This window comes from Tyto alba, unplaced genomic scaffold (assembly GCF_018691265.1).
Source record: "Tyto alba isolate M040663 unplaced genomic scaffold, T.alba_DEE_v4.0 Super-Scaffold_7, whole genome shotgun sequence".
NCBI lineage: Eukaryota > Metazoa > Chordata > Aves > Strigiformes > Tytonidae > Tyto > Tyto alba.
The window spans coordinates 13163237-13182710 of NW_024881328.1; the positions used below are offsets into that span (position 1 = coordinate 13163237).

The 19474-nt window shown below is 42.1% G+C and overlaps 1 protein-coding gene across 7 annotated transcripts in view; it reads left to right on the forward strand.

The window, feature by feature from the left end:
* SEMA5B (semaphorin 5B) overlaps positions 1–19474 on the forward strand; it is a 270332-nt gene that overhangs the window by 81521 nt on the left and 169337 nt on the right. For all 7 annotated transcript variants that reach the window (XM_042784212.1, XM_033003412.2, XM_033003408.2 and 4 more), the window contains one exon: positions 4114–4174. The gene's annotated coding sequence lies outside the window, so the exon portion shown is untranslated. The remainder of the gene's footprint in view (positions 1–4113; positions 4175–19474) is intronic.

The following is a 19474-nucleotide window of genomic DNA, read 5'->3' on the forward strand; positions in this document are numbered from 1 at the left end:
AGACCTGCCTTTGGGCTTTCGTTGGTATCCAAGGAACGATACAGATATGCAGTCTGAACAACAAGTCTGCTCTTATCTCATGTTTTATAAAGGACATCCCTTAGATGCCTGAGAAAAGTGGAAGGGCTTATATAGAAGCAATTTTTACTTCCTGTGCATGTTTAGGGGTTGATGCCTTCAAAATTATTTTCACAGCAATCATGCTACTGCTGTTGCTGTTTCTTAACTTTGCAACTCCAGCTTATAGTTTGCTGTTACGTGTCAGCTATGTGCATAGTATGTAAAGGCCAGGGTGGTCCAGATGACCCCAGACTGAGGCTATTCTAACTTAAGGCTCATGACCACAGTTCCTGACCTCATTTTTGTCTACAATAACCCAAATGAGTGACTGCTAAGGATAAAACATTGGACCATTTAAATTGTTATCTATTAGTGCTGCGTGTCCAGGGGTGAAGTGTTCTCTGATTTATAAGCAGACTCTGAAGGATTACAGAGAGCAACCCCATTTTGGTCATCAGATCTAGGGCAAGCAATACCATCTGTAATAATAAAGCTTGACTAAAGAGCTTAGCATGATTTGAGTAGTAAACCATGGCTATGCGTCTCTGAACCTTGTCAGCTATCCCGGCTGCCCTTCATTTCAGCATGTAACTGTGCCTGGCCACTTCCTTTACATTGGGAGACTGCAAGAGATATTAGTAGCTGTTCCTCTGTATCTATTTTTTCCTGTTTCATAGCAGCCCTTACTATGTAAGCAAGCAGCAGGGTTGGGAAAGCTGCGCTAGGCTGAGTGGCCACCACTGTACTGTTTAGGTGACAGTTTAACTGGGAAGAAGAAGACATTGGCATTGCTACTGTATCTTCTTGGGGGCTTACATCATAACCCAGATGACACGTACCACCTTTTTTTCCATGTCAGGTTAAAACCCCACAGCTCTGTGTTTTGCTGTTACCAAGAAGAATCCCAATCAGAGCTGCTAAATTCAAACTTTTGGGCTCAGCCTTAATTCCTTGCACACACCCATAGCTGTAGGGGCTTTAAATAGGGCTTTGAATCATCATGAAATTCAGAGAATTAGGCTGGGCTGAAGGGAAGGGCAGTAGACTGGGTTTATGGCAGTTTGGGATCAGTTCGCAGTGCAGATGTGCGTGTCCCAAGGGACCTTGGGTGAGGTATTTAATCCATCTGCTGTGCTGGGTTTTTTATAGCTTGCAAAAGGGCAATAACACCTCCCTGCCTTAGACTGAGGATGAAGAGAGGATAAAACCCATCAAAGAAGACATTCACATCCTGTGGTGGTTCTGCTATAGCTCCACCTCCGCATGCCCCTGCCAGCAGACCCCACTTAGCAGAGCTCAGCTGGCAGCCCTGGAGATGCAAGCGTGGCCTTGGGGAGAGTGGAGGTGCCTGCTTTCTCCTGCTCCACAAAGGTGGTGAGCCAGCTGCTGCACTAGTTCCACAGGCTCCTTGCCTCAGGATGAGCAGTTTATTTTAATTTTGGAGTTCCCTGCTTTTGGCTAAGACAGCATGGATTTGGAGGTGTGTGTGGAGGGGGGAAGTTTGACCACTATAATATGCTGATTGTATTATCCTGCTTCTTTTTAATTGATGACAGCACTATCGAGGGACTACCAGGCTTCGGATTTTCCCAGATTTGACTGAGCACAGTCTACAGGTCTGGTTCTTTTAACCTCAACAGGAGCTCTGAGCATTCCAATCCTTTTAAAATTTAATGTGAAATGAACTTCCAGAGTCCTGAAAGATGAAGACTATCCCATCTGTCTATCTGCTGCTTTAATGGAGAGATAGGAAAGGTTTCATGCTATAACCTGAGAAGGAATTCAAACATCTGAGAAGTAATTTCAGAAGAAGGCTCAGTTTCTTGCAGATCAAAGGATGAGTTTAGGGAATCCTCTGTTCTCTAGCAGAAGGGAGCTATTATGTGTAGAGAGTCAGGCAGTTTTCAGACCAAAAATCTTTCTGGTGATCAAACCTGAGAGTTTGTGCTGACCGGTGGCTTACCTTTTAGAAAAGACTACCAGTCTTGGAGGTTTGATTTAACAGATGCATCTTATTTTCTTACAACCTGGTATGCTGGGCCTTGAACTGCCTCCTGGGATATCACCAAAAAAGCATTTCCACAGTTATAATATTAAAGAGCAAGAGTCAACAGGCAGTGAAGACTGAGTCCTTTTGTTGGGTGCCCTGACACAGCCAGGTTCCCTCAGGTTTCCCACCTTCAGGGTTCAGCCCCAGCAGAATAGCTGCAGACATTTTCACATCTTTGTCCCTTTCCTATGATTTCTTCCATAAGGGAAGACTGATAGGAGGAGGAAGTAAATATGAGAGTGCATATGTGTCTTTGTCTTAGAATGTTGAAAGAAGGGACTGTGAGAGCATTTTCAGGGTTATGGAAATGTGAAGGAGGCTTCTTGTAGCAAACAGTTGCTTCAGTCCTCCCAGTGAACTGGGTGACCGGTTCGTCTGTTGCTGTAGTTTGCTTTTTTCAGATGTTGCTACATTTATTACTTTTTATTTTTATTTTCCTTTTTCTCCCTTTTTCCACACTATTTAGAAGCCACTGTTCAATGAAGAATTTCCAGGGTGGTAAGAGATCTGCCTATGGCTGAAGTCTGATGGCCCATCCCTGAGTGTGGCACCTTAACTCATGGGAGCCCTCTGGCATGCTATAGGGTTTTAGCAGAGCAGATTTTAGGTTCCCTGGAAAAAAACATTTTGTCTTTTTAGTATCTCTATTCCTTGTCTATGATGTAGAGTTAACAGCATGTGCTCCTTCTCAGGAGTGCGGTGAGGAAAAACACGTCTGGTTTGTGAATGCTCAGACATTGCTCTAATCAAAGCCATGTAAATAACTAGATAAATGATTTCACTGAGATTATCTGTCAAGCATAAGAGGTAACATGGTCGGAATCTCTTCCCCGTAAATCATTTCTTACTGGCTGAGTGGGATTTGTGCTCACAAGCCATTGCACAGAAGTGTCCTCTGATTTTTGCTGTCTCTGTCTTTTCCCTGCCTACACTTTTAGCTCCTTGATGAATCGTTGGTAAGCTCTGGGGAGCAGACACCACCATGGCCAACATCTGCAAAGTGCTTAGCACAAAGAGTTAAGGCATAGGGTAGGCTTTCAGGTGCTGCCATCACGTGAAACTAAAGAATAAAATTATTAGAAATTAATCTACAATTTCTTACAGTTTTTTACAATTTTTGTCTCTTTCATCAGGTTTTGGTTGAATTGGAGGTTTTGGATAAGACAGAAGGGTGAAAATAATGAAAATAACCTTTGAGGTGTGTGTTTCTTAAGAAAATTTGTTCATTCTGTGCTTTGTGTTGAGATCAGTACCCTCAGTGTTTGAAAGAGGGGGGCTGTGGCCTCACAGCTAGCTGTCTACCCTGACAGGCTTGCTGTGAGACCTGGGGCAAATCGTGTAGGCTGTGTTCATACATCTTCATCTGGCTGCAGCTCCTGGATTGACTGGAACAGTTTAAGTAGGTCTTTACTAACCCATATCTGACTGCATTGGTAAGTAGTTCTGCTGACAGAATGGAGGGTGCAATGAACTCTGGCAGGGGTGAATGATGAAATGGGGTAATGGGTGGTGGGGACAGGAATGTCCCCAAGCAGAGCACTGCAGTGAGGAATAAGATGTATGTTCACAGCCTACATTTCTCACTGGTTCAAATCTTCCACCTGGAAACTGGGACAAGAGCGGTTCTTTGTCTCTTCCATGAGGTTGAAGCATTAAGGATTGTGAAAAGTTCAGGCAGGGCTGCACAATTTCTAAGTTAGATTGACTCTGTTAAAATATTTATTGTTTTTACAAACATTTGCTGTTAGCAAATCTGTAGGCTAGAATTTTTGCAGAAAGCAAATATGAAGAAAATGATTGCAGCTGAAGCAAGTTTTGGAGCAATCTTCAGATGATCATTAAGTAAAATTTTTACCCTGCTTTGTGGTTAAACTTAAATAATATATTCTTTACATTTTGTTTCCAAAATACTGTCAAAATTTGCCATTAAATTCTCTTCCCCATCGGATAGAAGATGTAGTTAGAAACAACCACTGAAGACTCTTTTTCTGATGTTTCCACAGGTTACTAAGGATTTTCCCTGGAGCGTGACTTTGGATATGACACTTCAGTAATGCAGAGGCTGTAAGTAAAATAATATAATGTTTGCAACCCTTCTTTAACAGCCATGTTTATACTCTTTCCAGAGCTTTCCTAGAACTCATCTTTGCTAGACTCTACCTTGCAACGAGCTTGCAAGGAAGTGACTGGAAGATGACACTTCCTTGTTCTAAAGTGGTTCTAAAGTGGATTGTGCTATATTAGACACTTTGCTTTATCAGCTTCTTGTTTCAATTAAGAACTCCAATAATGGTTGCTTAATCTGCAGGAGGAAAGCCCAAGACATCTGTCAGTATTACAGGAAATGCCACAAACAGACAAAAGTAAAAATACCTCATTAGTGTAGATGAGCAGTGCATAAAATGCAATGATACATTACCAAAAGCTGGCATGCTTTTGGTTCCCAGGCACAGAACAAAGGCCAAGAACCTTATTTTTCTTGTGATACCACTAATTAAAAAGGCCTACTAGAAACTGAATGAATGAACCCGAGGGGCTGCTGACCTGGTCATGTATTTGTTGGCCTTTGGTACACTGGTGTCAGAGTTGGGTATCTGAGGAGTCTTATCACAGTTGCAAGCTTTTGTGCAATTCCTGCTTGTGAATGCTTGAAAAAGATACAATTGCCTTTTCTTCCTCAAATTTTTCCATCCTTTTCTGAGGTGAATTAGTGAGCTGTTAATTTTGGTAGCTCTTTTCTGGATTCTGCATTGTTTTTCCTAATCAATTCTCTCAGATCTGCTCAATCTCCATTTAATTCAGTCAGCTACTCAACATCCAAACCTTTTGTAATAAAGAGAGTGCTAATTTTTCCTTTTATTTCAGTTGTAGTTGATGGCTTTCGTCAGGTGTTATCATGTAACTCAATCATCTGCCATTGGAATTTGTAATTTAATCAATAAAGGAGGCCATTTTTCTGAAGGAGATCAAAAGAGAAAGAGCTCAAGGAAAATGCACAGTAAAAGGAAGGTGAAAAACAACACCAAAAGGGTGATAGGAACTATGGTTTCCACTTAATAGCTGCACACCCTGGTGGCTATATCTGCCTGGCAAGTAGCAAGCAAAGGAGATACCACTATTTTAGAATTAATGAATCTAATGATTGCACCTATGCGCTCATCTTGCAAAATCTAGAGGGGAAATCATGGCTGTTACTTAAGTTACTATGACAAATACCTTGTATCAACTCCACCACACCGAATGGTGCTAGCAACCCTGTACATGAGCAGTAGTGTTCACACTAGCAGTTTGATATCAAGAGAGACACGAAGAGGTGGAACTTTGTGCTATGTGAGATCCTCCAGCCTTTCTGTTCACAAGCCTTTGTTGCGTTGCTCTTGCTTTAGACAAGGGCAGAGGAGGCAGTGGCCACGGCCTCAGGCCGCTGATGTGCTGGCTGAACTGCTCAAGGCTTTGCAGCACAGGGATCTCCCCGGCCTCAGTAAAAGGTGGCTGTGGCCTCTGTACCTGCTCTGTCCCCTGACTCGGTGTTTGCTTCCACTGCTTCTGCTGCCTCAAAGGAAGGGGTGGTACTGCACTGGCTTGGCAGGATGAGGGGGTGGCTATTCATTACTAGCAGTGAGAGCTCTCTTGGTTTCATGTCCTGACCCATCTGAGACATGCAGTGTCAGGAAGAGCATCTCTGCCAGTTCTGATGCAGAAGTGAATTTTGCCCCAGGGTCGAAGGTTTATTTTGCTCTCAGCATCTGGAAGGCAACAACATGCCTTTTTCACACTGCCAAGTGGCTTTGAGCAAGGCCTGGGAGGGAGTCTGAATGCCCCACTGGAGAAGCACTTGTGCTGGGTCACAGCTGTGAATCTTTCCTTGGCTTCTTGAGTTCAGAGGGAGACTGCCTGGACAGGTCTCAAATATCAGGCCTCTGAAGAGACATCCATGGCTTTGCTGATAAATTGCTGGTGAGTATTATGGTCTCAACTTGGCAAGGTCCACAGAACTCAACATGTAAGGTATCAAAATTATTCATTCAGAAAATGTTAATATTTAAATTGACAGTAAATTGTTTGGTCTTTAAGGGACATCAAAATGCTGATTTGCTTATGTTCCCCCTGCAAGCCCTGTTGCTAGTGCTGTAGCCACATTATCTGCAAATCAAATGTTGAGCCAGCCATTGAAACATGCATCTTGGGGAGTTTTTAGAACATGTTTTTTTAGTTGAAGCAGGCACATTAGTAAAGAAAGGCTTAAAAATACAACATTTGGGGGAATTTTTAATACGCGGTATGTGGCATTTGTCTCAAAGATTTTAGTACTCCCCTTGAGTGCTACTCTAGGTTGAGTAAACAGGTATTTAGAGAGTCTTCAGGTGCTTATTTTTAGCCTGGGTTGACAAACTTTTCCGGTGGTAAGCACGTAATTTCGTAAGACAATAAGACAATCAACTGATGAACTTTACAGTGAATAATCTTTAAAAAAACCACCCCAAGCACTCTACAGCAAAAGCTATTGCTTAATTACAACAGAGATTTATCTCAGGGTTTAAGTGTTGAACATCATGAATTGAAGAATGCCTGGACAAGTGTTGCATTGAAATGGCTTGGTCCTAATTTCTCAGCAATTTTGCCTTCCTGCAGCTCTCTTGAATTCAAGTCCTGCTCCTGTTTTGCACAGCTGTACCAGAAAGTTTTGGACAAGGAATGCGTGAAATGTGCCAGTCAGGCGGCTACAAAATCTGCAGAACTGCAACTGGCTGACAAATCACTCCCTCTGTTCTTGGAAAATATCATAGAAGCCTTTTCTTGTATGATCAATATTGTAAATATTGGTTCATCTTTTTTTCATAAACCTATGTTTAAGTCTATTCTCCAACCTTTCAACAGTGCCAAAGGATTACCAAACATGCACCATATGATTGCTTATGATCCCTGGTTCCTTCTGGTGCACACCAAATAATGTCATCAAAGTCAGAGCCATCCTGTCTCTCAGGTTTGGCCAAGTATGAGAGCAGAATTTCTCCCACTGAGTAGCTTAATGTGCTGTATTTGAGCTTAACTTTTTGGAGCAACCAGACTGGCCAAAGCAATCACTGCTTTGCCTAGCCAGGCAGCCTAGGGAACCCATCTGTAAGAAGTGAAAAGCTTCTGATAAGAACTGAGGTTGAAAGCTTTTCTCAGGGTTGATTTAGCACTCAAGAGCTCAGTGCTTTGTGGAATTGGAGCATCCTCAGAAATAAGCAATGACACATGCAGACTGCCCCTCTGTCCTTCCCACAGTAATGACTTCCTCTTTTCACCTAAAAGGGAAAAAATAAGTAATTATGCTTTGGTCCCATTTTTCAGTGGTATTTTGCACAAAATCCCTCCCACAAAGCAGAATAACTGGGGGATTGAGAATCATGCATGTGTATAGTATGTCCAAAAATGTTTACATACATATTCATTATTTTTCCCCCCTAATATTCCTTGCCTTTAAGCCGCTAAAACATTTTGAAACACTTGGATTGTTTTTTCTGTGCTAATCACAGCACAAAATCACCCATTTTAGTGATTCCACACAGATGAGGAATTTGGAAAAAAAAAGAACATTGCAGCCACTTTTAGCTCATCTCTTAAAGGACATTGAGTTTTCTTCCACCTTCTTGAATTTAACAGGCTGCAGAGGGACCGGGTGTCATTTAGCTATTAAAGATTTTTGTTTTCCTGATCATTGTGAAGTAGCATCATTAACACAGGCAAATTACCATGCTTCACTGTGCTGTGACCATGGTACATTAGAGACCCTTTCCCATTGGTAAAGCTGGGTCTATTCTTCTGTAGAATCAGGGGCCCATTGGCAGTTCTTTGGCAAGTGAGACAGAGGGACTATTTAATGAGAAGAGTGGTCTAATAAGGGGGAAGAAGCTGAACATGACAAGTACAGGGAAAGATAGCAGAAGGCTGATTTATAAATCATTGCATAATTGGGCCAAAATACTCGTTCATTTTCACAGGGTCAAAGAAGAAGGGGGCTGCATTTTTGGGGTAAATGAGTAACATGATTTTTCCAAAGTGCATTTTAGAAAAGTCAGGCACCCTATTCCATTTCTCTTCTCCGTACCAAGTCCTGTGCTTTCAGACTAATGGAAGCTGGTTTGTATTGCTTAATTTTCTTCTTTGAAATGGCGTATTGGCTTTTAGTGAAGAAATTGGACTTATGCTTGCATATGTCTGGATTTTACAAATAGGTTTTTAGTTTAATAAGATGAAACCAATTAACCAGAAAAGTCATTGCCAATGGATTTTACAAGTACATAAAAATATATTGCTTTTTCTTGAAACATTTCATCACCCTTTTAAATGTTCCTTTTTCTTTTCTTTGCCACCAGTGACAAAGTACTGTGATGAATTTATCCCCTCATGCCTTTTCCTGAAGACATTGATCTCTGGCCCTGATCGTGTGTGTATATGTGGGGGGTTGTAGGCATGTGCATATGCATCTATTTATTTTTGTCTCACTTTGCCCCTGGTGTTGTTCAGTGCATTTAACTTGTGGCCTGAGGAAAAACAGAGCGAACAAGCTATAAAAAGGTGTTTTTAAAAGGTTACTTAAAGTGGCACAGGGCCTGAGGGCTAATAAGCAGTCTCTCAGAACCAGGTGTTAATGCAACCACTGAAACATTTGGTGCAGCAGAGACATTGAGGAAGGCAGTAGCACCTGGATGTTACCCCACTGCATCCCTGGGAGAGGAAACATCTCCTGGGAACTTCTGAAGGTCCCCCATATACCAGATTTGCCTTGCAAGTGAGGGTGGGGACAAGGACACACTGTCCTGCAGCGGTGCAGAGGTCTGTGGAGATGAGGTCTGGTCTCTGCCTGCCTGTCTCTGAACAGTATTGTTCATTTAATCACCTCTAGCAATATTTTACTTCCATTATGCATAATTAAATTGGAGGGAATTTTAATATGAGGTCCCACCAGCCTCTGCTGCCCCTAAATTTTCATCAACTCTCTGCCTGTGGGAGGGTTGAGTGACACACAGGACATGGGCGCACGCTGAGGAACTGGAGAATTTCTCTTTCCATTACCTCAGCCTTCCCCATTCCCTCATAGCCTTGCCTTCTGCTTAAATTGCAAAGGATATTAACTTATATGAGCATGTGAGGAGGTAACCCGGGCAGGCAGTGCTTTGGGATGACATGGTTTTCCCTGCTCTGATCATCTCTGTGTAAACTGAATTATGAAGAGTCTACTTTGATCCCTAATAACTTTACTAGTTTGCTTTAGTTACCAGCTGATACAGAGATGACTAAAACATGATACTTTGGGGTGAAATAGGGTGTCTGACCAAGTACATGGCATATGAGACACAAAATTATCTGTCGCAAACAGACATCTCTGTTCACACCAGCTTTGCCCAATCCTTCAAGGAAACATCTGTATCATCTGAAAGAATAACAAACACTGAATTTTGGTAATAGGAAAGGCTTTAATTTTCTTCTTCCGCAAGCAGTGGGAGTGCCCTGCAGGGCAGTGCCCTTTTTGCATCCATGCTTCCATTTATCAGTGATTCTCACATTTTAAAAAGAAGTCTAGATATTTTACCAGCAGCCCAACACCATTACTAATGCTATGCATATTTACTATATAACTGATAATCTTGTTGAAGGAAATGATTACATGGGGGGCTTTAAAGGAGATACCCCTTTCAGTGGGGTGTTAACTTCAACACAAACCAAACGGTTGCTTCAATTCCTCCTGGCTTTGTGAAAGTCTCTCAATTAGCCACACCAAGTTGTGAATGATGCTGCCTTTTCAAAAATCCAGGAAGCCCAACACCTCCTTCCAGTAGCTGTGGTGTGAGCAGCATGTGCTGGTTTACATCCAAGCTCTTCTGCTGCTTATTTAATTCTCACTTTTTTTGGCCTTTGTTGAATTCCTAGGCTGTCCCTCATATTAAAATGACCTTGTTCCTCCAGGGAAACCTCTCCCCATTCAAACAAATGGTACCAACACCAAATAACTGCTTTATGGTATACAGTTTTGTCCTGCATTTGTTTTAAAGCTTCCCAGGAACCCTTGGCTACTTCGCACAAACTGTTAACTTGAGGGTAATAATTTTGTCTGGGTTTTGTCACAGAAATTCAATTAAGGAGGATTATGAACACAGTTGTAGGCCTGTTTCATTTACAGTTGCAAATGAAACCCAGGCCACACACTGATCGTTTATATAGGAAAGGAGATACTGTGTAGTTTTGAGCGGCTGAATTACCTGCATGCTCCTTTGTGTGGCTTCACTTATTGCAGAAGGGAGGGGAGGGAGACTTGCAAAATGAATAAAGGAGTGACGGAAAGGCGGGAAAGAAATCACCAAGGGAAAAACTACCCCCACTGTTTTTCCCTAGGAGGCACACTTCCCGTCTACTCATAATAAACTCCACAGGGGATTTCTTCCTCCTTAGAAAACATATCCCAAAGGGCAAGAGTGAGTAGTCCTTTATTTATTTATTTATGGTTAACAAAGAGAAATATTCTGTTTTCGTGGCCCTGGTTTGGCTCCAAGTCCCGGAGCCATTAGGGGCAAGGCATACGGTTTCACTTTTTTTCAGTTCTTATTACTGGGCCACGCAAGCCAAGTTTTTATTCCTTTTTTCTCTTTTCAAGTTTTTCTGCAAGCAGCTGGATTCCCCAGGTAAGAAAGGAGAGAGGAGGGGGAAGGGAGGAGAGGACATTTACCAGATTGGAGCAAAATAATAGCTGCTGCAGAGGCTGGCTCCAGGTGGAAGCAGTGTGTTTGGACGTAATGAAAGAAGAAGGTATTTTGTTATTTTGTGGGTTGCCTTTTTTAGTTATGAGGGGCAAAACAAAGGCAAAACTTGATGTCCTCTGATGAAATGTCTGTTTTAGAAAGAAGCAATATATGTCAGCTTTGCTTTGCAACAATATACTTGGGAATTACTTTCCACCACTCTGGAGATATGTGAAGGGCATGGCCTTGGTCATCTCTTCTTCCTCATACAGTCCTTGTCCCACAGCTTTGGGCTCTGTCCTCTAACCCTTTGGCTGGGAAATCCCGTGCTGATTTCCCTGGGGTGTTGCCTGCCTGAAGACACGATGATGCAGCTTCCTATTATAATAAGGCTTAGCTCTCAATCTACTAAATTTTATTCATAAGGAGTTATCACCATTTTGCAGGTGGAGAAGAGAGAGGTGCCCAGAGGTAGGAGCACAGCCCCAGATGAGTCAAGAACAGGAACAGTCCCAATCTGTTCGCTGTCCTAAGTATATCCTGCTGGTGAGTGCTGGAGTGTCTGCTAAGGGACCCACACAATGCATCGCCTTTGATTAAAGCTCTCTTCAAGTATACTCTATTTAACAACTCGGTTTCCTCTTGTTTCTTGCTTTCTTCCTGATCCTTCAGTTCCAGGAAGGGTTTTACTGTCCTTACTGTAGTTCCAACTATGTGCCCAAGAGGCTTACTGGATTCTTCACCAGATAAGGGGAAATAAGCTCTTTTGTTTCTAGCTTTAGATCAGATATTGTTTCCATACATCTCTCTGTATACAGCCTTGACACTGTTGAAGGCTGAAAGAGAAGTAGGCAGCTTATTAACTCTCAAGAACTTCAGGAAAATTCACTGAAAGTGATGCAGTGAAGTGTGAACAATATCTACTTTTGCTCCACAGCCAGGGCAGTTCATCCTGTGGTGAGGGGCTATTGCAGCAATTTATATTTCTGAGTTGTTTTGTTGTAGAGTTGTCTTGTGTCAGACCAAACTTGTGAGAGCTTGTTGAGGTAAAACCTGATGAAAAAAATAAAAGGATTTATGTAAAGGACGATCTATGAGTCTCTTCTGGGCTTTTCTGAAGAAGTCTGAACAATTGAATTCAATGCCCTCAGCAGCTTTCAGTCCAGATGAACATGACTTCTATGACTAAATGGATTTGAGTTTGAATAACCTTGCAGAAGCCAGTGGGTTCATGCTGGCACAAAACGAGTGGGGGAGAAAAGGAGGATGATCAGGATTTTGCATAACTATCAGATTATTTTGTTACAACTGATTGGTATGATCCATCATAATCCAGTTTTGTTGTGTAGTGGAGGAAGGAGATGAGCATCTCCAGGGGGTGACTCATCAGAAGGGCGAAGCCGACCTTTGGGAGTGCTGATCACCTCCGGCTGACGCGCCTTGCTGCCTAGCCTGGCCCAGCTTTCAGGTGAATGGAGTAGGGTGAGATGAATCTCAGCCTACATTTCAATCGCATGTTTTATATTTGGTAAAGCATATAAAATTAGCCCATTTTTAGCATCTTTCAATCTGTAGACAGTGGAGTTAGATCCTTAGCTAAACTTGAGTGCTGAAGAGCTGGGTTTGATGGAGTAACTTTTCCTTTGCTCCAGTTCGAGTGGCGTCAAATCTCCATGGACTTTTTGGGGTATTTCCACTAGTATCCCTAAATTTAGTACCTAAACCTCAGCAAAGGGACAGAAAGAGGCTGCATGGCATGTCAGGTACACATGATTTCAAATGATGCCTTATGTTTTTCATAAAGTGCTTTTAGATTCATGACATCTGACAGCATTGTCTGCTCAAAATGTAGCAAAGAAATAATCCTTTCAAATTGGGTCTGATGGAGAGTGAAATTTTTTTCACTATCCTAGTTTAAAAATCATATCTGAGTCTTTCCCTTCTGTGGCTGCTAACTGGTTTACCACAAACAATGCACACAGGCAGTAGCCATTTCAGTGGTTTCCCTGGAACTTGCTGTACATTTTTAATTCTCTTCTTTTCTTCTTTTCTTTGTTTTTTTTTTTTTTTTTTTTTTTTTTTTTTTTTTTTTTTGGAACAAGCTTTTATTACACAGATGGAAAAGTGTGTAGTTGAATCATGAAGCTAGATAAGGTATTGTGAGCCTGTGTCGGACTGAGGTCCTTTTCAGCCAAATAATGACTTTATCTGCTTATAATAGAAGAATCAAAAGAGATGTGGGAAAGTAAGACTGAAGCACACTTGGGAGCCTATATTTCAGTAACGAGGAGGAGTCTGACCGTTAATATGGGAATTAATAACCCTCCAAAGCCACCTCTTTTGAACAGCTGCGGTAGGAACTGGCAGTTCAGAATGCACAAACTAATTCTCTTTCAGAGCAGCTAAAATTAAATGTTTGTTACAGCTTTATGTACGTACACTCTCAGCAGGGGCCGTTTTCCTTCCCTTTGAGCAAACTCAGAAGAGGAAGAACATTTAACAGCCTCGAACCACACAGTCTGTGTGCTGTATGTATGTGCCACTGAGCCATGCCTGGGTTGTCAGTGCTTAGAGTCTTCCTGAAAGGTGGAATCTGAGCTGATTGCTAGCAATCCATGTCATTAGAGGCACTGGAGCAAAATGCTAATGTTGATCAGAAGGGGAAGGTTTGAAATTGTAAGCAAACAGAGAAGATCCATCATGCGTTTTCACGGATGATAAAAGGCTGACAGTGGCAGTCTGCTTATCAAATAACTAGATTTATTGAAATAGCCTGTTCTCTCATTAAATAGTTTGCTTTTTATGTTTTCATTTTATTTCATCTTACTGAAGGTGTCTGGGTTTTTTTCAAACCTACCATTACTGCCATGGCAAACTGTCTAATTTAGATAATTTCTTCTGTTAATGCTTAGAAGAAGCATGGACTGTAGTGTTCTCTTCTTGCTGACATAGTGGGACCTCAGTGCAAAGCCAGTCCCTGTCATGAAATCTGAGCTTCCTGGAAAATAAATTATAAAATCAATGTAATAATTATAAGTTTGTTCTTTGCAAGCTGATAGTGGTAGTGGAAGTGTGGCTACACATCCATTTAGCATAAACCTAGTGCCATCAGCTATGGACAGAAAACGGGGTAGGATCGATCACTTTTAATCACTAGAGAGAAATAAAATGCAGAAACAAAAATGTTGCTAGCATGATATGACATCCCTGTGCTGAAGGAACCGTTCCTTTCATGGCTCAGCAAGGTACTGCGTTTTGTGGTTTTGTTCCCAGGGGAACAAGTTCCTGCTTTCCTCCTCTCTGAAAAAGTTTATAAGAAGAGAAGTGGAATATTAATAATTGAAAATGCAAGTTGCAGTAATGCTATTTGCGTAAGGATGTTTCTTGACCCATGGAGGATATTCACTATTTGTTGGAGAAAAGATCAGCAGAGGAACTGTGGGAGCCTGATGGATCTAAAAGGCTGCCTGGCAATAAACATGTTTCTCAAATGAATCTTAATGTGGTTCCCAAGGCTGGAGTTGTCTATTTATAGCCTGCCCTTTTTCCTGGAGGACCTGAGATACCATCAAGAGAATCAATTCCCCCCCCAGCACTGGGTGTGGTGGCAGTAAGTAGACATTAGCATGGAAAGAGGTGTTTTTAACAAAGGGCATGGAGACAAATCCTTCCTCCTGCAGAATTTGCTTTGTGAAGTTTAACAGTCCCAGTGACCTTCACTGAGAAAGTTCTTCTTCAAAGATATTTTAATAGTGAACTGTGTGGAATTCCCCTGTCTACTGCAGCAGGGGTTAAGACTGAGTTGACTCTGCTGATGTTTTAACCTGTAGTTTCAGGAATTGTGGTGTTTTTTTGTTTGGGCTTTTGGCGGTTTTGTTTGTTAAGACAGATGCTTATGCTGCAGAGCCATCCTTCCACACTGTTTTGAATGCTAACGGTACTGAAACATTACTCATAAAGTGCACACACTGTTACGATTCCTGACTTTAACTCTTAGAATATTTATAGGCCTCATTTCCATTTTTTGTGGTATCATTAATGGAACAGCAATAATAAACTGAAATGTTAATGGAGGATCATTTCACCAATAGCAGAAGGTATTAACGAACTTGATAAGATAGTTGAAAGGAAAATAACTTTTTAGTACTGTAATTTTTTTAACCATAGGCCCCAATTGTCTCCTTCCAAACATGTGCAATTTGGGCACTTTTGAAATTATGAACATCGTTTCCTATGGACTATTTTTCAATCAGCTTCCCGGATGCCCTGCATGGAAGACGGACCATCTGCAGAAATTCCAGTGGGGGCAGCCATTCTGTAACTGGAAGCATGAGCAGACTTTGTTGTAGTCATGGCAGTAATGATAGAAACCCAGAAAGCACCTTTTGGCTCTGTGAGTTAATGACCTTCATTAACATGGTGTGAAAAAGCGGTCCTCCTTGGATGAAGTGGGCAGTTCACAACCTGTTGTCAAATACTTGGAGATAGAGTTCAGATATGGTCTCATACAGGAGCTAAATTCCCCAACAGGCAAGGGAATTGTACCTTCTAGTCACAGCTTTGTGGAAGGACCCTGAGAAGTCCCTTGGTGGTACTGCATCTCAGTTTTCCCACTGGTAAAGTGGAGGGCTTTGAGTTAATGGAACACAGTATGACTTTCAGGCTTGGTCAGTTAATAGCTGTGGAGAGTTAGTACCCCCTGGGGGAAGGGTGGTACACTGTGGGGCAGTCCTCAGCTGGAGGTAAATACTACCAGACACCATCTAGGACCTTTTCCAATGCTATACCTTGTTGAAGACCTCTGTGCTGGAGTTAGTTGCAACTGTAAGAATATTTCTGTATGCATGTTTAGAAGTTGAAGGCTAAAATTTGTAATAAATTTGCAGTAAATTTGCATTCTGGCCCATGGTACAGAGCACCTCTGAGCCTTTTGGTGCTTAGTTCCCAATTGATTTGTTCCCAGTGAGTTTTCATCATGCTGAACGCATGCATTAATGCTTTTTGGACTTTGCTTACCCACAGGTATAGTAGAAGTTTTGAAGTGGATTGGCAACTTTTCGCCACTCTTCTTTCCTTTTTTCAAATGATAAGTTTGAAAATATTAGAGTGGGTCAAGAGTTTAATGTTTGAACTGCTTGTTTCCTGCAAGAGAACAGACATTGGCATTTGCCATTCAAGCTAATAATCTCATAATCAGGAGTCTAGTGAGCTAGAAACTGAATGTAGTCTTGTGAGTACAGTTATGTACAATTTTTTTAGAAAACAGAAAAAATACTATTTTCAAATGAGGGATGTGATTGGTCTAATTCTCTCTTCTTTTGTAGATATCATTAATTTGAAAATTATTTTTGTGTGGTGCTGTTGTCTTGCTTATGTGCAGGCAAACTGCATGAACGTGAGTCCACTGAGTTAAGTACGGGATGAACAAATACCTATAGGAGTGGGCAGATAGATGACAGTACAGGGGCATTTGAAACAGGAAGAAAAAAAAAAAATTATCTGTCTAGACTAATTGGCAAATAATCAGAAAAGTGATGGGAAGTATTATATTGCATTTTTTCTTGCTTATGGCTTGATTCAAAACTCACTAAAATGAGTGGGAAACTTTTCACGATGTGCTTGAGCTTTGGGCAGGGACACCTGATCCTCACTTATTCTTTCTCTGTCTCACTGCAACAAATTGCTAAGTGTCTCAGGAAAATAAAGACATTTTCAACAGCCAGCACTCCCAATACTACCTGGCACTGGCAAAGCAAACAATCTGCTGTGCTTGTAATGTCTGTTCAACACGTAGGGAGGAAAACAGTTGCTTTGAGTAATATGACATGGATACAGACATGGATGTGGATATAACCTAAGCACGTGGCATGGGGTTGTATGTTCAATAAGGTGTCATTTTTGGATAGATAAGTGACCTAAGAGTACTTACACAGGTTCGGTGCATCATCATCTTTTAAACTTCTTGCTCTTTAGCTTTAGTTCAGCTGTATTTGATTTTCCTCCTGTTTTTTTTTATGTCTTATAAAGTTCAGTGTGTGCAGATTTGGTCGTGGGATGGAGGTGGAGCACAGCTGGTGGAGTGGAGGAGCAGGGAGGGAGCAGATCTTTTTAAAGCAGCTAAACTTCTAGCCAAAAAAGATACTGCATTTATAATGTTCCCATTCTTCTCGATACTTAACAAGAAAAATGATTGTGTGTGTGTGTGACGTGAATATTCAGCACAGAGCTTTGGTAGCTGACCGCTCTCTTTTCACAGCCATCCAACCGCACACACATTCCTAGGGGATTACCTCACTGCCAGCGCTCCTCAAAGTGTGGGATACGCCGAAGCCAACCAACTGCAAAGCTCCTTTCTGCTCACTGCAGTGCTGATTTTGGGCAGTGACCTTTAAAACCACAAACCTAACCCTACATCTACCCCCAAAAAGATTTTTCATCTGTTAGCTAAATGGGAGAGATGCTGGGAGTGGAAATAGGGTAGAGTCTGTAGGTTATGTGTAGAAATTCCTCTCCAAGCTTTCCACTCCTCTTTGGCTCTAAACACTCAATAACTTTCTAGCCAGTGAATGTTTGTCCCTTCCTTCTCTCTCTCTTTTTTGTGTTCTTCCCTTGTTTTGCATATTCTGACAACACTGTTTACTTCAGCCTGCAGCTCCCACTGCTTTGTGTGCTTTCTCCCTGTCTCACAATTGCACAAATAAATCACTGAGGAAAATTTGCATTTGATGGGAATTTTTCAGTGATATTAAGTTTTATGGGTGGAATATAATGTATGTGAGTTGGCTTAATTAAACTGAATTTTCATTTGTGACATGGAGGTCTTTATCCGCATGAGGATATTTTTGTCTTTCATCCTTTTCACTCTTAAACGTGCCAGTGGACTTGAAACCCCAAGGATAATGGGTCTCAAAGTATCATCTCTCTTGTATCAAAATATCTGCTTATGCCAATTGGAGCAAATCAGCATCATCACAGAGCTGAACAGTGAATTTATGCCAGGAATTTCTGAACGCCAGGCGGTCAGAGTCCGAGGCCCGTATGTGTTGTAGCACCCTCTAGTCGCTCCATTGGTAACTTGCCTCACTCTAGAGGAGAGATGAAGTCTGGCAAAAGTATTTAGATCAAGTGAAAGTTGATTTAAGGTTTGGCCAGAGTTTATGTGCCCTGATATACTACATAGGTTGAAAGTGGCTTCCTTCGCCCTCCCAAACAGTGGTGTGTGCCCCAGAGCCCTGACGGATTTGGCTTTGGTGAGCACAAGGTTTCTCTTGCTGCTGCCTGTCCCGCTGCCATGGCACAGGTTGCGGTTGGGGTGCACTTTGCCAGTGAGATTACTGGGGCTGTGAACACACATTGCCTGTTCTGCCACCCCGGTTGAAGTTGTAATGCCTGCAGAGCAGCGGGGAGCACATGAGAAATTCATCTCATCGGCTGCTGCAGCTCTGCTTCAGAGGGATGAGGAACCAGCCTCCCAGTTCCCGTTTTCACCCTGCTCTTAAATATCTGAATTGAATTAAAGGACAGAAATGGCATTATGCCCCGGGTCACACACCTAAGTAGAGTGCGTTTAATGCATACCACTGACCATGAACTTGGTCTGTGATATTTCTCCCTCCACAAGCATCGGGAAGGTCTGGGAGCTTCCTGCAGGATCCCCAGATCCAGCCTCCTGGACAGCAGGTATTTGGGAGGTCTCTGTATGAGTTCTGACTTTTTGACTGTTTTTCTGGAACAAGACTGGCAAAATATAGCTTGAGATTGTCACACTGATTAATACTAATAATGATGGTGCAGCTCCCCAAAGTGCGTGAGGCACTGATGAAAGTGCTAGCTTCAATTTATTTATTTTTCAAGCCAAAGATTTCCACACTTGTACAACTCCCTTCGCTACCATTTTCCATGCAAAGGGCCTGTGTGCCCCTGAGACTGATACTGCATCTGCTCCTCTGCGAAGACAAAGATAAACTGGTTCATGGTGTGTTGTTATTTCGCTTGCTCTTCAGCATAAGAACAAGCAATAAGAATGCATTTAAGATGTTAATGAAATTAATGAAAGCCAGATCTCGGAAACAGCTGAGATTGTTGACTGTCTCAGGCAGATTTGTACTTCATTTTAATTACAGATGAGCCAGAACCAAAACCCTGATTAGAATTGCTCCAGATTTTGGATCCACATCTCTCAGCTTTGCAGTTTGGACCAGTTTCCAGTCTTTAATTCTCTTCCCATTTTATTTTTCCTGCTGGTTTTACTCCAGGTGTTTTAATGTTTTCATTTTAACTCTGTGAAAGACTGGCCTCAGTGACGGACAGGGGACCTGCTGCCACAAGTCCCGCCGGGGCTGCAGAGGTTTAATTTGGTAGCTGAATGTGCTGATATACCCAGGGGAAGCATGCTCTAGACTTGGGGTTGATGAACATTTCGGTGCCACCTACGCAGGCAGGTGGCTGCCCCTGCTGCTGTTCTGGCAGCTCCCTAAAATATGGTCCCGGGGAAGTCCTCCTTCAATTAAATGGCAAATGTCTTTCTCTCTGGCCTGAAATGGCCACGAGTCTTGTCCAGTCCCCCAGCCGCAGATCTGATTGATGGTTTGTTACCATGCCTTTGCCTGTAACGCCAGAAGGCCCCATCAACAGTGCGGTG